Source organism: Varroa jacobsoni, unplaced genomic scaffold (genome assembly GCF_002532875.2).
Source record: "Varroa jacobsoni isolate VJ856 unplaced genomic scaffold, vjacob_1.0 scaffold_42, whole genome shotgun sequence".
In the NCBI taxonomy this organism is placed as follows: domain Eukaryota; kingdom Metazoa; phylum Arthropoda; class Arachnida; order Mesostigmata; family Varroidae; genus Varroa; species Varroa jacobsoni.
This window is the reverse complement of record NW_019212944.1, coordinates 207,361-233,073: the sequence shown is the minus strand read 5'-3', so window position 1 is coordinate 233,073 and position 25,713 is coordinate 207,361. Positions and strand designations below refer to the sequence as shown.

The 25,713-nt window shown below is 40.6% G+C and overlaps 1 protein-coding gene across 1 annotated transcript in view; it reads right to left on the bottom strand.

Moving 5' to 3' along the window:
- FMRFa (FMRFamide related propeptide) overlaps positions 1-7,194 on the bottom strand; it is a 103,171-nt gene extending 95,977 nt beyond the window's left edge. Inside the window, exon 1 of the mRNA XM_022832930.2 lies at positions 6,487-7,194. The gene's annotated coding sequence lies outside the window, so the exon portion shown is untranslated. The remainder of the gene's footprint in view (positions 1-6,486) is intronic.
- Positions 7,195-25,713: the final 18,519 nt, after the last annotated feature.

Here is a 25,713-nt window from a genome sequence, read left to right as displayed (position 1 = left end):
TGCAAACATCGTAAAGGGCCCACATAATTCATGATAAAAGATGACCCAAGTTGGGTTCACTGCAGATACCATAAGGGGTGGCGATATTGTGATGATTGGTTTACCTTTACAATCGGATGACGTTAAAAATAGACTATTGATAAAAACAATTCAAACGTCAGTTAGACGTGTCGATCGTATACATTTTGCGCTCGGCTCATGAAGACCTATATAGCACTATCTCCAGCCTGTACCTAAAGATAATCAATAAGAACAAGACGATCAAAGTTCAAAAACATAATTTTTGCAGGATTACACTACTGAACAGGTAGAAAAAAACACAACTAGAGTTCGTAGGCTAGCTTGGTGACATTATTGAAGTTAGTGTCTGAGTATTATTTTCTTACCTACCTACATACATGTGTGGGTATGGGATGGAATCAAATGAATAGCTGATCCAGTGGCGTTTGTCACAAGAGCAAACGAACGAGTATATTTGTTTGGTGAAGGACAAGTACGTCGACATAAATATCTGATATATCATCGCTATTTAGCTGATTATTAACGGCGGCATGAAATGCAGACGAGCTACATCATAGCCAAGGAAGCAAGTAGGTGTGCAAAAGTTAATTTTGAAGTTACCAGACAGTCGCTTCATGGAGTGCTGTTCTTCGATTGATTCCAGGTTTTCGACGATATGTATTTCAGAGTATTAGCCCGGTTCTCTATCGGCTTTGAATGGTCGACCGCTTCCCATCGTGCACGGTGGAAGCTGCCGACGATTAGATGAGTAACCCTAGTTGAACTATATAACTTTTTACATACTGCAGTTGCTGGACGAAGCTAAAATAGATGCTGAAATATTTTTTTATAGCGCTGTATAAAATATCGTTCTAGTGTTGTTCGTATGCAAGTAGGTTCATGCTTTGCCTGAAATGGTTACCTTCCAGAAGTTCCCCCAAATCGATATGTGCTATAAGGCCCCAATCGAGCATCGACAAACAAGACTTTTTTAAAGGTGTTGCTTTCGATATCATCATCATCATCGTCATCGTCGTCGTCAGTTTCATTGTTTTTTCTATCTGGCCATAATTTACAAACTAGGTATAACTCTATCTAAATGTACGCACTATGAGAAATTTTAGTATTCGTATTGAATACTATAGTTTCTTATAATAATAGCGTAACGTACCGATAAAGTTTGGGAATTCTGATGTATTTGCAAGCTGCCGCCGTTGTGGCACAAGATTGCGCGGTTCGCGCTCAATGCGGTGTGTTGCCTCACCGTGTGCTTGCAGCGAACGCTAGAAAGTTATATAAACAAATAACAAAAAAAAAAAACTGACTTCTTATATTTAATACTGAATAGTCAGAAACAGGATCTGTGTTGAATTGTGACGACGTAGTACTAGGTTTGAATCGAAAACAGTTGTTTTTCCTTGAATACCACGAGGGTTTAGGTCATGCAGCGTCTCGTTGTTATGACAGACAAACTTAATGGTGCACTGAATAATATGAAACACCCCATCATCGTCGAGTTAGCGTACGATGGTACGATGTCATCAAAGAAAAACGCTTTATCTGCTTTCAACGGGTGCGGCACTCCAGTTGTTATGACTCGAACCGATAACTCTGAAGCTAACAGACAATATCAAATTCATGTTTCAGCTGAGCATAAGCGATGAGATCCTTTTGCGCATAAGTTTTTTCCCGCCGTTGCTACTTGATCAATAACTTTCAATAAGTGGTAGATATTTTAATAAACTACTTGAAAGAAGATAGCCCAGTTTAAAGTGTTATTTGTGTGCGCGTAGTGAAACTGCAAATCTAGTTCATCAGAGGGATTACTTCTTGGAAAAAAGTGGGTTCTCTTAGGTGTCACCATACGCACCTCAGGTACCTTTGAATTGCAGGTTGCCCTAATTGGATAGGCTGATAAACTGGATATAATAAAACTCGTAGTGCGACAATATTGTATACGCCAGCAAATAATTAGCTGATATCAACAGGTCATGAAGACATTTTAGCTATAACTGTACCCGGCATGAAAATGTATAATTAATAATTTTTGAATAATACTAGTTCGAAATGGAGCAAGTAAGGCCACCTTGGGGGTCAGACCGTCAAAGAAACGTTTTTACGGTTAGCCCGTTTACCCCGGATCAATTTTGTCTTTCGCTGGTCTCAAATAGCCACCCTTTTGGACCTAGCTATTTTTGCTGCTATAAACCACTTCATTAGTCGACTTGGGTTCTATCGTAATTTGTTGTAAACAGCTTTTGTGTCTGACCTATATCAGCGATGCATCACTCCATATGCCATTTAGATGCGCCGGTGTTATTAAGTCATAACGACAGTCGCGACAGAACTAATTAACGAATGCTAATTATCATAACAAAGTGACGTGCGGTATGTGGAAAGGCTCCCTAGTCCTACAGCGGTACAGGCCGACTGCCGGAAGTACACTAACGTATTTTGAGCAGTTGTCATTAACTGCTAGGCTGGCTACAGATAACTGATTCCCCTAACAAAATAGACTTAATTAAAACTAATCGACTACAAATGCCTGCTTATGACCTAGTAGACAAAACTCAGTCCAGCGTATTGCCGCCCTCTGAGGATAGGTTCCCCATACTCAGCTGTTACTCCTACAGCAAAAGTTAAGGGTTTCGTCATTTGTCGTTTAAAGGACTCTGCACGTCTCAGTGTTTATATGGTACGGACGGGGAGAAAACGATGTAAAGGGAGAGCTCACGTAACTTCAAAAGAAGCACAATATGTACACCACCGTTTGGCAAATTATCCAGAAAGGACAAGTTGAAAAACTTCCACTTCGGAACATATTCACAATTATCTATAGACCCAAACACAGGTTACAACGTTGTCGTGTAATGAACTTGACTCAGTTGTAATTTATTCTACTGACTTAATATTCGAAAATAGATCGTTTGTTTGTTTGCGTTTTACTCATTAGACGATTTAATGCGAATATTTGTGACCGTCTTAAGCATTTGCGCCAACAGGCACAACATCCGCATGAATTAGGACTTACTTCTTGAACCTGTGATGACGAATTGAACTGCCAATAAACAAAGCCTTTTTTTTTTCAGGGAACGTTTCAGGGCTTTTATTCTACTAGATCTAAAAGACGGACCTCCGAAACAGGTCCGATTTTTTAAACCTAGTTATTCCATTCGAGTAATTCTAAAGCCTTAAAGTTAAAAACCACTGGAATCTGCAGTTTGCAAAAGCATGTTATCGAGCTAGATAACAGAACAGGATTCTATAATTGCATTGTCCGATACACGAAATAGATTTTGTTGTCGTTGAAAGCTCTCGCGCTTCACAATCACAGAAAAATCTTATGCTACAAAATGGCGAAATTGTTTTATACTAGCAGCTAAAGTATACAGCATATGTACGTCGTAGAGAAAATCACTTGTAGTTTTTTTTTTAGTGAAACAATAATGTGTTTTTCTACTAAGGACATACGACGTGGCCTAAGTCTGAAATCAAATGCAGACACACCTGCGACATGCGAAGTTACCTGCAAGTCAATTGTATTGGGGGAACTTGTAACGTTCTGTAAGTTCCTCCTTCTCGATGGCCGCGCAATATCAAAACTTGGGTTTTTCCAAAGGTCTTTGTCTCAACAAACTTGTTTCAGCAGGGATGAATTAATTTGAGAGTCGTTACATGTATGTACAAGAGAAACTGATCCTTTCTATCATCGATTGCTTTCGATTCACGTCCTACCCAGTCCATTCCTGATCTACACCTCTATTTTCTATTGTTCATACAGATAAGTTCTGTCTAGACAACAGCGTTTGAAAATATGCTGATAGATGGACACGCAACGTTATCAGTATTGTTGTAAAGGGTCGGTCTTGCCAATATTTCATATCGACCCAGGTATGTTCCTATATCGAACATTTGATATCCGATTCAAGCGAACGCACCGCAAATGATAGCGCTGCCCATACGAAGATGAAACTGTAATCAGTGTTGGTTGTAAGCCAGCGGATAACATAGCTACCCAAAATCACTTTTGCCTGAGTCTTAGCTGCGTTGCCCTTAAGGGATGCTTATAGTATAACATGGCTTATATAAATGTACGGTATATTACACTTACTCCAATTTATCAGTAATGAAAAATAGTCAGATCTTATAAGGGCCAATCTTGACTGAATTTATTTATTGTAAACAAATAAATAATACGTGTCAAGGATGGAAGCCGACTGCTGTTTTTCACGCATAGTCAACAAAACAGAAATGTTCTGATTTTCAATAGATGCTTATCCGCACGTCAATTTTTCTTGCCCCTATTCGAGCTCAGACAGAAACGCAGTATCAACAATTTGATTGACGTCGCAATAAATTTTCAGTTATTTACGTAAAAAATTCTTTGAAATTTCACAGAAAAAGTCTATTGGACGAGAAAGCTAGTCTAATGAACACGACGAATGATACCCGAAAGGGAAAGGAACTAGAGCAAAACAACAGGCCAAATCCAGTGCTTCCTGCAGATTCGAGTTCATCATTTCATATGTTCTTGCTTTTTATTTACGTACGTGTACGAGCCCTATATGGTGGTATTATCGATATCTACCCTCAAATCCTTCTAGCTTGGCAACTCGATATGATACATTGGCTTCGGTGAGTGTTGTTACCATTGGCCTTTACGTCACCGTACGTGTAAAATTTTAAATTTGTGAAGGCCAGGCGAAAGTCAGCTACACAAAGACGGCTAGAAAGCATGGTAAGAACACATGAGCAAGTACATGTCGAGAGGATTGGGACTCGTGATGTAGGCCACCATTCGTTCAAAGAGAAGACACGTACAAGAACTACCAACGGCTTGGCAGATTTAAGGAAGACTAATTTCCTTTTGCACACGCAACGGATGCCGTGCAACGTGCCGGCCGCTAATGTAGATGGCTTGTTCTCAGCGTCTAGACCGCACTTATTTTGCTCGTGACTTAAGGGTGTGTTTATGCAAAAATATTTTTTACTAATCGTTAACCTACAGCATTTCATCAAAATGTTTCTCCGAATACTTTTTACTGAACTTAAAAATAGTAAGTTAAATTACTATTGGTGCATGATCGTGTATTATTAAGTCAATTTACGAACAGCGTGCGCCGCGAAAAGAGACCATTCGATAAAAAGAAATTGTCTTAAATTACGCCCACTAAAGCTTAAGACAACCAAAAGAACACGCGAGATATAACAGCTTATGGACGTCACAGGCTTGAGATGTATAGGGCTTATTCTATTGACGTACTATTGACGCGTTTTGGCTACTTGCCGACTCCTAGTTGTTCGAGATTTACGTGTGGCATTGTCGTTGGGCGTTCCATCACATAGACAGCTTACCCTCCAGCACGAAACAGAGTGCGTTCATGCCCGGATTCGAACCTGGACCACAACGCGCCCCTAACACTTGCACGCAGGTACGTTACTCGTTGAGTTAACACGGCTACTTGCCGACTGCCGGTTTCTAAACCGTACGCTTGTGTGCGATAAAAATCTTATTCTAATGTATGCGCGCACATAGCCCGGAAAAAACCTCCATTTGTAAGTTGCGAACTGGAAACATCTTTGACGCAAACTCATTGAGATCAGCCAAAAGGTAAATAAAAAACCGTGCATTAGTAACCCTATTTTTAGTGATAGAAGCTCTTAGGTAGTGATTTGTGTGATCGAAATGCGAGCTAGGCTAAAGCTAACTAACTGGAACACTTAGTACTATCTTTATTGTTGCCCAACTTGTACTTGGGACCGTCTAAAACAGACAAGAGTTTTTGTTTTCCACAACCAATCGTCTTACTGATTCATTAACTGACGTCAAGAAACTTTTCGTCATCCAATAACCCCAAAGTTAAACGTCAGTATAATATTTTGACTTGAGAATCGGCCTATAGATACGACAGGAATATAGGAAATTGGAAATAACTGACAGGGTGGTGCTTTCAAATCGGGGAAAACATTGGCAGTCTTTTTGTCGTATTGGGCATGCGTTCATCGTATTTTAATTGCCAGACGAAACTCGTCACGGAATAAAAGTACGACCTCGGAATTTGAGATTAAGAGATTTCTATATTTGGTTATTATCGATCAATAGTCTGTTTTACCGTCCCGGATAATTTGCAGGACGCTCCGCTTTCGCCTATCAGTGGGCTTAAAGTTAATGAAATGGAAGCTTTTGCGAGCTTTTTCGAAGGACTTTTTCGAATACTGTTGCAATGAGTAAGATATATAAACATACTTCTAAGCTAACTATATATCTATGCTAAACATTAAGAAGTAGTAAAATGTTTGCATAATTCATATAATATAGTTCGATATAAATTCCACCCTAAAAGCACCTGTATCACTTGTAAGCCATACCTATGGAAAGTGTAACAGCTTGTATAGAAGCTTCTAATCTGGAAATAGCAACATATATGATCGTTGATGTTTATCATTAGGCTCTAGTTTTTTCTGGTAATATTAGACGAATCTTACCTTTAAGGTAAAATCGGCAGCGATGCACTCCTTACTCCGGAGTCCAAAATCTTTCAGCAGAATTCGCCAACGTGCTCTAATCACTCTATGTACCGTTTTTTCGTAGTCACAGATTCGGGGAAGATGTCCATAGGCGGAGTTCACCGCACAGAACGACCCTCGCCAAACGCCTTTCCAGACACAGCAACAGGTGCTACTACCGTTGCCTATAAGAGAATGGCCGTGCGCAACAGGCGATTGAGCCAAGCAGTACTCATTGTGTAACTGTGCTCGGATCTGCGAGCATATAGGTACTCGTTGAATGAGCCACTTTGCGAATGTGACGAGATCCCGGTCTGGGTTAACCGGTCTGGGGCCGCACACACGTTGCTCAAACACGAAAGGGTCCTCTAGTTCATTTGATCCTCTCGCACGTTGTTGCTTATCTGCTGTGTCTCTTGTCCTGGCAGCTTATCTCGGCGAGGCCCAGAGTGCTACTAACTGACTCTACCACGCTTCGTTAATGCCAGTCACCACCGGCGTGCGTGCGGCAACGTGCAGAAACTCCATGTGTTCCGGAGTTTTAGCTATCAGGCGGAAAGAGCCGTGACGTCACGGAGGCGGGACCACGAAGGAGAGGGCATCAGCCAAACGTAGGACCCATGCTGGACATCTAAATAGGAACACAAGCTACTACTTTACGCCAGACTTCGCTATGAGGGAGATTCAGAACACAGACTTGCGTGTGCCAGAGAAAATAAGATCAGTCCAGGCCAGAAAAGAGCGAAAATATGAAATAGCTAAGGGCATAGAAACGCCCAACGGAGACGCCCCCATGATTCTGACACCTTCGACGTATCACGCCATCATACTTGGCCGATCAACCGATTTAGAATTATACAGCCACTAAGCGATTCCTTAAACTATGGCAGCAGCAATAGCAGAACAAGAATTCATGAACTGAATTTTGAGCGAAGACAAGCAGAAGAAGTACGCAGCGACTTGGCCATGTTACTACTCATCCCCAACCCCGGGGCGTACGTTGCGTCGAAGTGGGATTCGACACCGACAATGACGGTGCATATCATTTCCTACACGGCATGCGTCTGAGGACGCAGAGCAAAGGGAGGATCACGTCAGCAGCTGCGATCGACAGAATCGCCACCGTTCTAGGAAAGAATGAAGGTTTACTGAGAACAAGATGACTCCTTTTCCGAGACTCTCAGTCGAAACTCCGTTTTCCTATCCGCAGCAAAAGCTCTGTTGAGCTTAACGAAGAAAGGCCCGCCATTTGCATATCGTCGCATATGAAAAAGACAATATATCGTGAGAAAAGCAACACCAAGCAGTACTGAGTGGACAGTGCTAAAACGGTTTCATCAAAATTACCCTAGTATGTCCACTCCTGCTGCCTCGGCAGAGAGGCATTATCAGTGGGTTTCCATATAACTTCATACTGACTAACCAGCAGGTGGTCACGTATGAGACTAATCATGGTAGACGGTCACAAAAACAAGCTGGAAAACTAAACAGTAGTTGGGAGATTGTCGGATCCGGATAGAGAGTGGGTAGGTAGTTACATCACTAGCTTACAACTTAGTTTAATTCGGATTTAAGCCTTATTTGGGACTCTTCTGAGCGGCCCTTCTTTCACAGCAGCATCCTTTTCCGGTCAACTGTCCTGACTGTTAGCGACAACTTTAAGTGATATTCGATGTTCGGACGAGAATAGTTTTAATAGCGTACATCGTTTAAAGGCTTCGCGCCATTGACTTTGGTTGTGGTATCGATGAGACCTTGTTTCATCCTGCCGTTCGTAGAATGTGGGCGCTGAGGCACATTGTGCACCAATAGAAGGAGAAGGAAGTGGGTCTGACGAGCCAAATAACTAACGGCCATCAGGTTGGTTCTAAGACGGCGGACGCTGAGCTCGAGCAGGCTGTGGATAAAGGAGCTCATATAGCATCGTAGCTCCAAGTAGGCCGAGAGTTGGTTATTCGTTCGAAAGGTTTATCCCACGGACTCTGGCGTAAAGTCGTGTAACACACGAGATTAAGGAGCTTCGTTGGTTGAAAGTTGGTAACCACTAAACTACGTAAGTCCGTCAAGAAACGACCTAGAACTTACCGCAGCTACTACAACTACCGCTAACGCCAACGGCCTCCTACAGGCTGCTATGGCGAAAGCCAGCCATTGTAGTCTAAAGCTTATTAGGTCCTTCGATAAAGCAATAGTGCATGAACGATGTTTGTCTATCAGGGCTATTTGTTGCTGGATTGCCAAGAAGTATAGACCGCAAGCAATTAGAAAAAGCCTAGCATGAATAAAACGCTATAATAGATATTTGAATTTTGTAGAAAAGATCATTCCCATACTAGGTAACTACCTCTGTAAGGAAATAGCTAAAAAGCAAATACAATTAAATGAAATTAGATTCAAAAACACCGATATGTGTATTAGCCACGTAAGAGTTTATGAGCATAAAATAATTTTGGAGTGGTTTCAAAGTCTTTAGGGGATAACTGTTTAGAAAAGGTGAAGATTGAAGAAAGCTGGACGCCGATGCAGTACACTTCTGCACCGCGCTCGTAGCGTGCACGTCTCGCCACGGATCAGTGCTTATTTTGTCCCTCAAACTTTGCCTCGTTTGCGCGTCCTTTCTTGATGGTGAGCTGCGACAGCAGACTCAATAAAACATAAGAGAGGACCGATAGGGTATAGTGAACTGCGGAGTATTCGACAGCGAAACGAACAGCAAATTCTACTGGTTATCTTTTGGCCGGTAGGCCACTGTTTCCTGTGCACCTTTGATGATACCTTCTTTACTGGTACATATGTACTTCTTTGAAATCTTTAAAGTAATGGGGTAGTTTGCCTAGAGCAGAATCGAGGTAGGGAAGGGGCGAACGTATTGTTAGAATATCATGCTAATAGCCTAACCAAAGGAAAAAAGGGCTCGTCCTGTTCCAACTGTACATCTGATCTGTTTATGCCTACCTAGAAACCCTTTTTAACGACGGCCTGCTGAAAATGTCGGATGAGTAAGATGTACTGTACTCGTCGGCTTACAACCATTGTCTGCTCTTGTTAGAGATAACCGGATAGAAAGCGCTTTGTTTCCTTAATGAGGACTTTTCCGAACTTTCCGTATCACGGCTGGCTATCTGTACGTGTACAACGATATGCATATCAGCTACATACAAGGTATGATTACTATTGCGTCTCTATTAATTACTAATTTGTCTTGTATTGAATCTGGATATATAATAGAAACTTCTTCATATCGTTCTATTTCAAAATAGGCTTAGTCCGTGAATCCGGTTCAGTTAAATAGGCCCCTTCTGCTGATTTTACTGAAAGTTTTTGTCCTTATCAATTTAAAGCCACTTTAAAATTGCTAGAATCTCTCATTTGAAAGCACGTTCTTTACACTATGCAATGTTCAAAGCTGCAAGCTTATCAGTAGCTAGTTATCGCCTCGTTCTGTGCGAAGCTTGTGCCCTATATGCCATAGCAGAAATTTCTATATCCTCTCCAAGCATTCCTTGAACCGCTTATCAAACAATGACACAAAAGGTAAATCGGTATTAGATGCGCTTATTGTTCTACAGTAATTAATGCGTGTGGTTTTGTTGTCCACCCCACATAGAAAACTTATCAGAAAACAGTCTTACAGCAGTGGTAATATGGGCTTCTTTAGTAAGCTATTTTCAAGCATTGTGAATCGTTTAGAAGCTTATACCCTTTTTTCAGTTAAGGTACTGCGTTTATGAATATAGGTCGGTGGTCCTTGAGACTTTCTTTTTTTCTGTCTTTATGCCTACGAAGCGTGTCTGCCATGTGTTTTGAATTGGGCATTGGTTTTTACTGATGCCTTCATCATCTAACCGACATACTTCTCGAGTATAAAATTATGACATCAAGTTAATCTGGCGCACATTAGTGTAAAATGTGCAATGTAGGTGTTGAATTTTCGACATGTGCATCATCATTCGCGCATTCAATTAGGTTTATAGACTTGGATTTCTATCTGAGTATTCTTCATAGACATTCAGCATTAACGAAGCCGGCTATACTTGAGCCTCTGAACTGCTCTGTATGTAAGCCTTATTGTAAGTTTCCGTTATGCCCTCTACTGATGTTTACTCCTTAAGTATTAAAGACTCACGTGAATTATATCAACTATTTCACGCATGATTCTAAGCGCTGAACTATACGTAATATTTTATCATTATTACCGCAGAGGCCCTTAAACGATCTTTTATAGCGTAACCTAGTACATGGGAAATGTTTTGAGCTGTTAATTGCTTGGTTAGACTTAATGATGAAATGCTACTGAATAGCTGAGTCACTGCGTCGATTTTACCGCTGGCTATTTCGAAGGATCTTCATTGATCTTCTATAAATAATTACAGCTCAAACTGTTATAGGCAAACAAACTATGCAATGGGAAACTTATAGTATAACTTATAGAAGATATAACAATACAAAGTCTGCAGTTCTTGCACGACATTGTAGAAAACTTAACAACGCAGATCCACAATGACGAAATTAGAAAGTTCAATTCCGCGCTGAGATTTAGCAACGTTTCAAATGATTTATATTTATAAATACAGCTGATTGCCTAATTACAAATAATCCGGATGGATATAATTACATAAATAATACATTGAATACACTTTCTACTTATAATATACTATGTCATAAGCATCATCGCCCGTTGCTTGAGGTTTGTTCCATTCCCATAGCTTGATTAAGAGGCCTGTTGATATAGATGCGACCCTCACGACACAGTGCAAGGCTGTTCTTCGAAAACCTAATAACTTCGAAAGCCTAAGTACCAGCAGGATCGGTAGGACCAAACGAAGCGTTTAGATGTTTCAGGAAACAAGAGTAGTTGCACACTTACGTTTCCGTCATCAAACACGTTTCCACGATGGGACACGTGGGGTATCCTGAAATTACCTTTGTTTCGTAACTATAAATATACTTCTTGTGTACTGGGAGTGTTGGATACGATGCAACGTCTACAGAGATGGCATTATAGAAATATGTTCAGAATTTTAAAGCAAGTGGCATCGTTGAAGTGCCTAGATCAGTAAGGATAACAAGAGTTTTATTACTGAGGTTGCTTACCAGCATGCACTAAAGCTCATCATTACGTAATTGAATCGACGTTTCGCTACTTTGAAAAACACTTTATAACCTATGTCTAATTTCTCCGTTTCCTATATATGATTCAGCTTGGGCTAAGGTTCCTGCGATGCATTTAGCAATTAACAACCCAAATAATAATTTACTTCAATGCCGAACAGCCCTTATAGCCTTATATTATTACATTAGGATATCCCACTTCAATGTTGAAGTACATAAGCCCGATCGCATGCAAAAATCAGCACTTGGCGAAATACAAAGTACACCATTTCCTTCTTCAAGAGATGCTTTAACTATGTAGCTACGATCACGTTTATAAACAAATAACCCGTCAATATTACAGGGTGATACGGATATTAGCCAGACAGTTTCCGTAATATAAACTGAATGATGACGCACGTACAACATTGGGCGCATCCGTCCATAGCGCTCTATAAGAGAATGTAGGAAACAATAGACATTAAGACATACGTCGACCAGCCATTTACAACCACGCTGACATGTTAATAGAAAAAGATTTCTAACCAGCTTTTGGAATGATGTAACTGCAGTACCCTCTGAATGGTTAACGGCTGTAATCTTCTATCTTCAGTATGTTACAGCTTCCAGATTTAGGGTAGTCAGTCATTCGATGCTAAGAAGACGTTCATGCCAAATGTTCGGCGAAGAATCTGTTCAAACTTGTTAAACGACCGCAAGTGTTAAAAAACTAGGCGTTACAAAGCGCGTCTGCTTCGTAATGTATTGAGGCTTTTTAGGTTTATCGTAGAATTCTGCAGAATTACAGGCATGCATTTTAAGGATTTTTTATGCACCCCACAGATGACAGCCAAAGAAGAAAGATCTAACTGCCGAACCGTGACATAAGCCCATACTGCAGAAATCATGTCAAAGCAATGACTCCATAAGATTGCCGTATCAAAATATATCTAATGTCTCCTCTCGTCACTGATCTAGTCTAGCGGGTTCTTTGGAAAATTTGAATACAGTTACTTAACTAAGTGGGCATAATGACTGTCGAAAAGTAAACTCTGACGCAATTGCTTATGGTCTGCCTTGAAATGGCCATGTTGAGGTGGAATCAGAAACGACGTGCCCGGTATTCTGTGTCACACAGTGGGGCAAATCTTGTCCGAAATCCCAAAAACATAATACGTGTACTCACTGAAAATTTAATCGGTGTGCATAGAACCCTTAAAACTATCGTAGAACATTATTAGCTTTGACCAAAAGTAGCTCTAGAACAAACTGAATCATTAGAAAGTGACGCTCTGTTCTTCTAGAACTTCTACGCCTGTCTATTCTAATACAGGCGTATCAATATTTTTGATTATTTCAACCATAAAAACAAACCTAATAAACATATTACGTGAACGAATCCTAAGGGATTCTCGTAGTCCTAGGCTTGGCATGTATAACGTGCGTTTTCGTTATGCTTGTAACCAACCGTACCATACTGCTGCAATACAAAAAAAAAAAAAAAAGACAGATATACACAAACGAATTATAAAAAAAAATCGATATTTTCATTCCCCCTAGACTGCGGTGACGTTCGTTCTACAAATGTTCGACTCAATTGGATTACTTAGTTTCCTTCAGTTTATCTCTATTTGCTAATAGTACGGCAATCTATAGCATATTTGATTGGAGTCATTGTGACTTAAGCTGGTGTTTCTGACTGGCTTTTCTATCTCTATATATATATATATATATATATATATATATATATATATACGTTTAAAATAAATTGCCGATTAAATTGAATGAGTGACGTTAACAACGCCAACTGAAAAAAATGTCAAATAAAAAAAGAACATATACAGAACTATTAAAGTCCTGCTTTTATTCATTGGAAAAGGGTTTCAAAGATGGGCTAGGTCAGCAGGTTAAGGACACCGAGCATCCAACTCTTTCCTCGGTGCATTAACGCGATAACCTACCTAGCGATCATCACGACATCTCTATATGTATCATACATCCTGCTCGCTTAAGTGAAGAGTCGGCCTTTAATATGCTCACCATGTGCTTGGAAGAGGAAACGCTACATGAACTCGTATTACCCCGTAGGGAAGACACTTTCATCTCAGTGTGATCTATAACTTAAAAATAAAATATCTTCCAACAGTATTTAACACTGCTAACTAAATTAGTTCTCTCATGTGCGGCGTAAGCATCTGAATTTATTGTACATTAATGGTTAGATGTAAAGTTACCCTAAAAATGTTTGAGACAGGTTGGAAAAAAGCTTCATGACAACGTTACAATTCATGTAGTAGCAATAAATAAAAAAAAAAAAAACATTTAGATCAATTCTCTGTTAATCGTCTCTTAGTTTCTCTTAGTAGTAGTCTCAACTGATGAGTTGCAGTAGGCGTATCGTTGAAGAATTATGGCTTTGAAGTCTCTTTGGGCAAAATTACAAGGGCCGCACTGTACATGTACTAGGCTTCCTAGCCACGTAACTACGTAATACCAAGTGCGTAAAACCACGTATTAAGTAACGTCGACCCATAGTGGCACCTTTTTTTTTTTTATAGGAGAATTTTCTTTCATCTTCGCTAGGCTTTTAACGATCTGCTGTCTCAGTTCATAGCTATTTTCCATATAATGCCTTTACGCGGATATCCAGATACAAACAATCGATTTACCTAGCATTGCTATCGCCTCAGAAAGCAACGGGCCAAAGGATGTGTTCTGCGTTCCTCGGTCGCACCCGATCCCATAGTCCTTGACGTTGCGCCCCGAAGATAAGGGTACCCTCTCCTTACTATTGAGTCGCGAATTATCTTTATGACGGAAACATATCCGATTGCATCCATAATGTTAGTCTTTCAAACGAGCGATAACAAGTTGAACTTCTGTGTTCTACAACAAACCGTACTTTAGTCCGTACGACATAACTATCACTACGTAATTTTCAGATTTCAGAGTTCTTCTAAAATTAACATGAGCTTATTCTTGTTAAATCTGACCAACATTGATTTAAATTGTCGTAGGATCTTACAATCATTTGAGACTCCAGTTTCAGGCCATGCTCACTATTCATTTCCGAGTACACAAGATATAATACAATTGGCCTAGACATATTTCCTAAAACTATAGGCGAAGGCTGTATGAAAAAAAGGATAGTCCTATTGTCAATTGTTAATTTTCAGAAAATTCGTGAAATTAAAATGACGATCTGTAATCGATTTTATATTGCGTTTTATGAGTCAATTTGTCTAATTGGTCGATAACTAGAGCAACATTTGGGAAGCTCGGTCCCTGTTTAAGTGGGATCTACCTATTATCGAAGCGTAGTATTTCTAAGAAACATATTTGGTTTAATGTGTATTCTTAAGTAATAATGTATTTGGAGCATAAATGTCGGAAATTATTCTGTGATGATTGCTGCCGATAGGCTGTCTTTCGTTATCACTGCTGACTCATAAATGAGTTCTGTACTCTGCGGACCGCCCTTAATGAGGCATTGAGTTTTGAGGAGGGCATTTCTGCGGTACATACCCATTATTTGGACTTGTCAAGGTAATGATCATTATAACAAGAGCGATAGTATGCTATACGTTGGAAAATAAACGAAAAAGTTTGAGTTAGCGATACAATTGTCTAGGAACAATTGCTCCAGAACATTGCGCAAAAATAACCTGTGGTGGTAAACGATATACACATTGACAACATTAATGACGTGTCCTATTATTACTGCTGTTACAGCGAAATATATGTACGACTAATACGTTAGGATTGTTAAAAATGTTTTTACACGCATATATAAAAGAACAAGCTTCAGGACAATTTAGCAAGTGCGGGGAAACGTGTAGGAGGATGGTCGTCTGTGTGACTGCCATGAGTCTCGGGTTCAATTCCCAGTTGATATTATGTAAGTTTTATACTGTCTGAATTTTTTTTTTATCATTTATATCTTACAAGCGTGATTACCATTAAATTTCCAAAATTTGGAATGGGCCCTTATTGTAGCAAAAACAACACTGCCAATTGAGGAGGTAAAGGCGACGAAGGGTCTCGGTTTTCGCAAAAAAATATAGAAATAGTTAACTTTAGTAAAAGTAGTCCATATTTCTTCAGCATTGTGTGCTCCGCATGGAGGAACACTCACTATATGCATCCATTTTTGTTACAACTTGCACTTGTGCAATCTACTTTCCTGAATTGTCTATACATACACGCACATATATATATACTATTCTTAATGCATGTATGAAGAGCAATGGGCTTGTTTCTTACTGAACCATGCATTATCTAAGCACGAACTGAGTATGTACATGCTATGAGGCCTTATTTTTGTAAGTAGAGGTGGCGGGTCATAGATTCGCTGGGAAAATAGAAGGCCAGCCCGACGTTAATTCTGGCTAAAAACCCTTACAGTTACCGACCATTGCTATTATACACCTTTGTCCTGCTTCTCTCGACGTCCTACGCACTTATGAAAAGCATCTGCATAATTCTTCTTAGATTATCCACTACGTTCTCTCTCTTCGGGGGATCAGTAAGATATTTTCAATTATGACCAAGTGACAATAGCATAAAATAGTGCTATTTGTTAATGCAACCGTTTACCCTCCGAGATCACCACCTTGAGTTAGTGCCGCCCAGCTCTGTGAGACCTGAGCTGTGCTTACTGTTAGATTCCACCGAAATTTTGGTGTCACCTGATTTTTCCTGCTAGGGTGCACAGTGTCCTTTTTGTAGTAATTTTCCAGTAGGGCCTACAAATTATTTGGTGCCGTGGGCTTGCCCTTCGTTTAGATACAAAGGGGTAGCCTTAAGCTCCATGAACAGTAAGTATTCGGCCAGAGTTTATTGTCACCATGTCATGCGTTGCCATCCTCTCCATCAAAACTCTGCTTTTGTAGTTGGTTCGACGAGACATTTATGCCTCGGACGCTACATTAAGATCCTGTAAGGTCACAAATAGTTGCTCCTCTAGTTCTCTAAGTGGTTTTGCTACTTCACAGAGGAGACAGTGTAACTCTTTCGCGTTAGACCCTTCATGTACGTCAACTTGTGTGGGCCACATCTGTGGTTTTGCCATGGTCTCCAGGGGCCGGTTGCACTACAGGTGCATTACAGCTTTGTTACCTTCCTCTCTCATAAATTTTTCCACCAATCGTTACTCTGTACATTTGACAAGTTCCTTTGTCTATTGGTCTTTGGTATAACAGCACTTTGCAGTTATACCAGATATTTTTGCGTCCCTTAGTGATTTTGCCCAGGGTATCACATTTTTCTTTTTTGTTGCATTCGTGACGTTTCTTCCAACATGGCAAGCAGCATGGTACCGTGATCCTTCTGCCGATGAGTAGTCTCCTCTTTTTTCGTACCTTCTCAGCTGGGCCGTTGTACGAGAACCTGACAACATAGGAGCACTTGCCTGTTGTCTTCTTTGATAAGCTTCTCCAACTTGCACATACCTTACGCCCGGAATGGCGAGAGTCGATTGATCTTCCTTTCTACCCAATGTCAGCCTTTATCTGAGGTTATTCTGACAGTTACGGCAGTAACTCCTTTTTTGTTCTGTATAGGTTTCGCGAAATCGGTTGCCGCCTCCACCTGAGTTTCCTTGAAAGTGGCACGTACGTATTCATATTTTGTAAATTTTTGGCCTACAATGGCAACGTTGAGCAGACCCGGATAAACGTTTCTCCGAAGCTTCATTCCTCGCTTGTTATTAGTGGTGAAGCTTTTATTTATGCTCTTCCTACGATGATCTTTCCGCTTAGATTTACAAGTAGGTTAGCACAAAGTCTTCTTACCAACCCCTAGCAACGTTCGTGACATATTGACTAGTTAAGCAAAGCGCGGTATTCATCAGAGACGCGGCCCATTCAGTGCTCATTTGTTCTGTGTCAGAGACATATGGACATCATCGCCTTCGCCGACGTCTGACTATATTTTTCAGAATTAGACCTGATGATCATCTTGCTAGAAATTCTTCACAATATCCCCATAATTATATGGGTTGTTCTCCCTTTTTCTGGTGCACGTTCCAGCCCATATTGTGCAATTATAAAGACTGTAGGGTTATTGCCTTCTAAAAAATGGCACCATATTAACGTCCTTTCATAGCCAGACCTCTTCAATTTATATATATATATATATATATATATATATATATTAATTGGATGTTTGGACCAAAATCGTCCACGATCTCCTTGTAAACAATTTTGTTAATAAAAGTACCATTTTTCTCCTTTCTATTGAAGAAAAAATCAAATTTTCCTATCAATTGAAGCAGTTTGGCCGACTGTTGTAGAGAGAGCCTTCTTCCAGTACCTTAAAACAGTCGACTCAGCTGCTAGCAACATATGAGTGATTTCGTTGTCCTTCATCCTTGCTTGCTGGAACGGCCTTACTGCGAATAGCTATTTTGGGGTTCGTCGGCCCTGTACGATTCCACAGCTGGTGGCAGAACGGCAAACTTAAAGCGTATGATGCGGATTAGCTACGCAACAGAAGCACGCCCAAAACAAGTGCCAGCAGTGCGGTCAGCAAGCGGAGGAAAAGTTTATTGTAAATAAGTCCACTGAAGCAATGTCCAACCGGCTACAATCCGTGACTCACATTGAACCGCCTACATGTCGATGCTCTTACTCTATGTCAATATCTATACTGAAAGGTTGAGAGATATATTCTTACAACAAACGCTTGGAGGCCCCATTTGCTCTTTTCAATTTACCCTGTTTAGGTGGGAACAGCGTGGGAAACCGTAATCAGTATTTACGTAAATTTATATATGCATATTACCCGTGCACGTTCACTAACGTATGATTGAAAGACATATATCCAACCATTGGCAGTATGGAGAAATAGATTACTTAAGTCACACGGCTAATACACAGGTGAACCATCAAATATAAAATCCGTAATTTATCTTTCCTAAATCCTATACATTTCATACTATTTGAACATACAGGAAAGTTCGCTGATCATAACTCAGCTATCGTACACTGAAACCGTAGGCGACAGAATAACCAATCAATGAACTCTATCAATTTCTACTGCTATGTGCAGGGTGGGGCATTCAAATTCAGAGAAACTTGGACGAGCTGTTTGCCGAAGCTAGCATGCGTTCCTTCTCCATTCTTCATGCAAGAAAAAAAAAAACAGTTTTTTTTCTAAAATAAAACAATGAACTCGTCGTAATGAAAAGTGGTATATCGCTTTTTATAGTTTGATCATAGACAAACGTCATGGATTGATTCAAATCGGCGTTTTACGTACGACATCTGGACGCGGCTGCGGACAAAGCAGAAGCAGGTTCTGCCATAGCACAACGAACAATTTACGACAAAGAAAGATAGAGTAGTGCAGGGCCGGAAGTTTATCGGTACCGTCTACAAATAAATTTATGATTAACGTTTTATTTCGATTATGGCATTATTTCATATGAACAGCCGCACCGTGTCACGGATTGTTTACGGAGATCTCAGCTACACGTCATATGTCACCAAGTCAAACGGATGCTCTTTGAAGACAATAAAATCAAGATATTGAATCGATGTCGTTTGCTCCATAGTCTTCTTAAAAAAGAGGCAGCAAGTCATCTTTAATCGTTCTCTAACGAGAAAATATCTATTATGGATGCAAAAATCAATTACGGAAATGATCGCTGGCGATCCAGAGGACGTACCTGTCATACAGCAAATTTTCAACCAACGTTTGGGTTCTAAATGTGGGGTTCAGTTAAGGAGAGATCATGCCACCACACTTGTTCCAGAAAAACAAACAACATCACTAAAAAAAACAAATGTGTTTGTGTATTCTACAAACTGCTCTAGAACCCTTGATAGCTGAGGCGTCTGACGGAAGAGCGTGCGGCTTCCGACAAAATGGTGCACCGAGTACCCAAACAGTGCAGAGTTGAGAATGGAAACATGTTCTCGAATGAGCACATATGACCACCAGATAGTCCAGACTTGAACTCTTTACCTAGTTGCTATTTGAAAAGTTAGCAAAAATTTTAACAGGTGTGGATACGAGAACGCGCTCGCTCGTGCTATCACTACTTCGACATCTACAAAGGAAACATTTGAAATGAGCCTATGAGAGGTTTCGACGGCGACTGTTGAGTAAGTACGACCGCCGGATGCAATACTTCTAAATTTTCTCTGTTTTTGTTTAGGTATATTCTTAAAAACAGTTCATAAGATCAGAGTACAAATCTAGAGAAGCTACCGTAACAACATATCTCGCTGAAGCCACTTTGTACCTTTATACATTGAATTTACGTGTGGAAATCGGTTGACTTCTTGACTAACTTAAGGACGCATATAAAACTGGCTGGAGGAATCCTCTGTACGAAAAACAGTTATCACTCAAATCCAGTCATCGGCTATTTATCTGTCGGTGCCCTTGAGTGAACAGCCGTCGTTGAGTAGCATCTTAAAATGTAGTAGCTACCGACTTAAAAAAGGAACCTTCAAAAGACAATCGTACAAATGTATTGTATAACATCGACTACTCCCGTTGATTTAAGATGGATTGTTCGCGAGTCGTCCGATAGATTATAACCATCTTTTCCTATTTCAGTTTGACAACACGCAAATTCTTTCGAAGCGACCCACATGTCGTGACTGAGGATCATCGTATCGCCATATTTAAATACTATGTATATATCCTCTACCAGTATCGAATTGTATAGACACCCAGTTGGCTTCCAGGAGTTCTGCTAGATTTCCTGTTTGCTAGCGGTAAGCCGTATGGTAGTGTGTCTATTCCAGGTGAATCCTTCTGCTTGCACGTTATGATGTAATAGTAATGCACGTTTGACTGCTGGACAAAACAAGGTTGGGGTTAGCTCATGGCAAGCATGAGGAATAACTGTCCGTGACGTACATAGATAAACACCCACTCGATGTTCGCCTATGACATAAACAACTACTGTCGTAATGATGATTTTGTGCATTAGCGTTAAGAATATAACTAATTAATGAAATTAATCTATCGGGCCCACAAGCTTAGGACATCGCCGGAAGGTCTATCGATCAGAGTAGCTTCAATACTATGATTGACCATTAAGAGATATGTGCAGAAAAACACGCAAAGTCGCACGTTATGGTATAATAGTTCAGGTAAATGGAATGGCTGGAGTTTCATAAAGTGGAAAATTTTGGGTACTCGTAATCATAGCTATTTTTTGTTTTGGATGAAAAAAGGGACTGGGTGTTACAGTTAGGTTAACAAACGTTTATCTATTTAGAGGTAGTAGTATTTGATTCCTCATCTACGTGTCGTTCACCATCGAAAAGGTAATGATAGGCAGAGCTTAATAGCCGGCTTTCTTGCCATTAAAGGGAAAACTGATAGCTTTTCGCCTTGTTGAACTGCCCCGTGTATTGAAATACATAAAAATAGCGAAAACGTTCTTCCATCCAGTCGAGCATACCTCGTGGCGTTGGTTTCCGTACGCTGTGAAAAATAATCCGATTCAGCCGGCTCGAGTATACGGTGCGTGTTTCGCACGTGATTCGTCGTAACAACGTATTTGCTAAAGGTAAATATCAGAAAGTTACTACTCAGTCACTATCCGAACTAACAGCGAAAATGGATTTTAAGTTCTTACCTATAAGACATCTCTTTGATGGTGAAATTTTAAAAAGATTCTCTAGATCTCAAGTCCTCCCAAGGAGGTGTGTTATGTCACTTTTGAAGGCCACTTGATTCTCATTGTATGAGCTAAGAAGATGAACAGTAAGTTGGTTTGTCTTCGAAGGCTTTAGCGGTCATTGTTTGATCTTCAAACGTTATCAAAAACAAGTCTTACTCTATAGCGGAAGACACCGCTACCATCTGCGTGTCTACCGAACTACACGTTACTGTAATTTAAAGAAAGGTACCGTATAGCTTCCTGCCACAGGTGACACCACTGGTATTGGACGTTGCTTTTAGCGCGCAAATAAGATCGCCAAGGCCGTCGTTTTTTTATATGTTTATGTAAACGGGTTTCTACGTGGTTTGCCTTCATAGACAACACAACAATTTTCATTTGTCAAGATCATGTTATATACAGCCGGCGCAGTACAAAAGCAATTAACGAAGTTTAGTGATAAAATTTGTTTGAAGACTCTCATTTCGCGGGACTAAGACAGGTTGCAGTACGCCAAGTATTGAGGATTCTGCCATTAGGTTCACATAAGCCCCTAACGGTCTCTTAAACTTCAGTTCTACCTGAAAAAAGAGTCGGGAAAAATAAACTTTTGCTTTGTCTATAACGACAGCGGTATTGTTTCTGACATCACTCGATTACATATTTACGGCACTATGATCGAGCCGCGATATACCAGTATGTTCTCTTCCAGGGCTCCGCGTGGCAAAAAATTTGTATCATCTCAAAATTGCCTATAGATAGGAGGGAATCTCTATGCATTGTCCGGTGCGTTCTGTTTACGTATGCGGACGAAATATTTACTAGCCGTTGACTTCTGTGTGTTGTGCTCACTGTGCTGCTGAAAAAACGTGAACGTTCGGTGTATTGTTTTTAGCATATAGACAAAAAAAAAACAAATTATCAGGTATACGCCCCTACGCAAAGTGACCCTGCAGACGATGTGTGGCCATCCCATAAATTGTCTAGCCTTTTAGGACATGAAGCAAAAGAGTTTAACGATAGTCAAAATTCTTTCTGTGCCTATCTTTTCATATAAATGGTTGTTTTACCGAGATTTTCCAATGTATTCCAGTCATATTGCCACTGGTTTGTTCTTATATAGGCTACCTTGAATGCTGCCGAGCAGAAGGTATGAATATGTAGTTCGTTCACATTCAAGTAAGCCTTATGTAGGAAGATGTTACTGGAAAACAATAGCGGTTTAGCTACCTCTCTAGTGTTTACATCTTCTTTTTTACGAGTATTATACGTTGTAAAAAAGAGGTATTCTCCTGTAAAACAAACTGAAACCTTTTGTTGCTCTTGTCGCCATAGGGTGTGGCAAGGCTTTCACACGCTTTTCTACCTAGGTCGCACACAAAATGGCGTGATCGCAATGTAGGTAATTGTCGCCCTTGTAAGCAATTGATTATTTTAATATAGAAAACAAATCAAGTCAGCATCTGAACGAAATTGAGGTATCAACAATTCTTTTCAGCAGTATGTACTACTCTCTTCGTGAAAACTTTTCCTTTGTCCATATTTGCTTCCACTTCATTTAACTTTTCCAGTGCTTGTACTGCAAATGTTTGGTGAGATATCTTGTCAGTTTATTTAGAGCGTCAGGAGAGTCCGCAGCTGAAGCGTAGTGGGTCAGCTGTGTCGCTGGTCAGCAAAAAAGAGCGCTTTCTAGCTATGCGCTCCGATCTTGCATAGCCGCAGATGTGTCTCGTTTTATAGATTAATATTGAAGCTTCTTCTTTACAACTCAGCCACGCTTATCTGACGAGATGTCCTTATTGCGCGATCGACACCCTCCCATTGCTCTCCCTAGACGATTCCGACGTCTCCTCGTGGGTAGTACAACTGCCGGCTTTCCGCGCGCGATCGAGGTTACCCTGCACTAGCCCGTGGGAGCAGGCACAAGCACTTCCGCAAGACAGTCATTGTCGTCGTGCTAATGGTCGTAGTGATAGTCGCTGTTCTTCTTGTTCAATGGTGTTGACGTTCACCTTCCGATCAGAGATCCGCGAATCTCTGGTCAAGTGGGAAGAGAGAAGCGCACACTCGTGGCTTTTCCCCTGTATCTGGCGCACGGCGCAATCACCTACGAATTCACGTGTTTTAGCCCATATTATTCTGTCAGGAAAATAGCACGCCGCTAGCCGTTTAGGTGACCCCGATGACGAGTTCGGCACACTAAGGCTTCGGCTGATTTTAACAAGACTTGTTGTTATCCCCTCGGACTAGTTTAATATAACGAGCCTTTCTTAACAATAAAAGCATTGCAATAATTTCCGGCAATATTCCCATTACCGTCGCCCACCGAGGACTTAGTTGGTGCGTCATAATTGATGTTCGCAACCTGGCCTTCAACACTTACAACGTAAATCGAACAAGAGCTTGCCATTCTGGTTCGCCTTGCTTTGTTACCCTCAGCTTTTAGTCGCAGGCACTGCGTCCTGATATCCTTTCTCTGATCACAATTGAACAATGCGCTTTCAGAAGCGTATGTCAGATTTTTTCTGTATATGATTTCAAACTACTAAAATTGCCTGGGCGTATGAATCGACTCTGAGCATAGTGGTGAAGGTAGAAAAAATAGCAGATCTCGCGGTGCTAAGACGCTTACCGAAAACAAGCTGAATTCAAGCTTATCCAGCAGCAACAAACCGGGCTTGACAAAAATTCTTTCCGAGGTAAACCTTTGTACAGCTTTCCCACGCTTGCCTTGCGCCAGTCTTGAAGTCGAACCAAACGCGGACCGCTTCCGCTTGCAGATATCGATGCATCTGCGTTACGACCTAGTTACGTATATTCAAAAATCGTCCGCACTCCTTAATGCACCCGTCAGGTTTTCTCCCGTCGAGTATTATGCGAGGCAACTTGCGATCAAGCAGTATTGATTGCTACCCCTTATTGTTGCTAAGCAGCAAAGTTTGATGATGATAATCTATATAGATAATAAGCCTTCATTTAGCGATCCGGGGAAGTATTTTTTATGCTATGCCTAACTGAACGCCTATGCTTATTTACCAACTGTGTCTCCGTTGGCCATTAAGGAGCTTACTGAGTGACCTCAAATTGAATTATTGCAGCAACTTGGGCCGTACCTCCAATCGGACTACGAGGGCGAGTCTATGCTTCTTTCCCGATGGTTCTATAAAGTTGTGTATGTTGTGGCACTTCAGACATAACGTGCCTCTTTGTTGAACTTAATACTACATATATCACATTGTCGTTTTAGGTAGAGCTCGAGTATTCTCCTAAGTTGTACATCTCTCTGGCTTTTCCTAATGTACCTATCGAGATGTCCTCACTTTTTATAGGTTGTGCATTAGAGTTTTATCGCAGCCACTGACAGTATTACAGGGGCAACAATACACTGCAATATATGATGGTGTATTTTGATTAGAGTAAATTAGATGAAGCCATGGATTTTTTTTCTAGCTATTGTCACAACCATACTTTTTATTCGATTGTAATAAAAGGGGTACATGTAAAGTGTTTGAATTTGTTCGAAGGCAAGCCTCCTTCCTAACAAGTTGTCTTTCCTTTGTCGTAGTGACTGAGACGATAGTCGCATATCTTTGTATCTCTGATTGTACGGCTTTTACTATACCTAATTCTGTCCCTCTTTTCACACCTTTCATACGACGTTGTTGGTCCACTCTTTCTGGAAAGCTAGTTGTAAAAACGCTATGACCGCTTCAAACGTAAATAACCTGAGCGAACGGGTCCCCTGCAAACCTGCATGTTTCGTCACTCTTTTTTGTTGTCTTACTTGAAATATCGCACACCCAGACGCCGCAACTCACATTTGAAGCGGCTCAACTGCCAATACTTGTGGCTTCCCTCAGCGGATGTTTGTCATGGCCTCGATGGAGTCTAATGCGAAAGCTGACAAAACACTATCCTTTTCCTTTAACTTCGTTTTCAAAATGGTGGAATAATCTCGGGGATACGTGAAGGGTGGTCAAGCAGTAGAGTAGCGAGCAGAAGTAAAGAAATAAAACCAATGGGTTCGTACCATCTAGTCCCTTTTAACTCGACTAACAGTCTTTCCGTGCGTGCTGATAAAGGGTATTCAAGTGCCTTTATTGTCATCCATTTGTTTAGAATTTCGCGCGTTGAACGGATGTGCAGCTTCGTCTTTAGGACAGGGTTTGGGTTCTCTATTGTCTCGACCTCTAGAATCCATTTGGCCTAGTCCTTAACTTGCTCCTACAGGGACCCTTGCGGTAACTGTAGTGAAGCCTGCCGTTGGGATTCAAAAGGTCGCATCAATAATTCGTTATCATATTCTATATATGAGGCTTATATATTCGTGGTCACGTCGTGTACTTCTTACAGAGGTTGTACGTAAGCCGATATCGAACAATCATGAAATTCAATTGACAGGGTCAAATTTTTGTGTGTGCCCTCTATCGAAATATTAGTTAGCAGTCCCGAAATTTTGAACTATTTGACTGTCAACGTACCAGATTAGT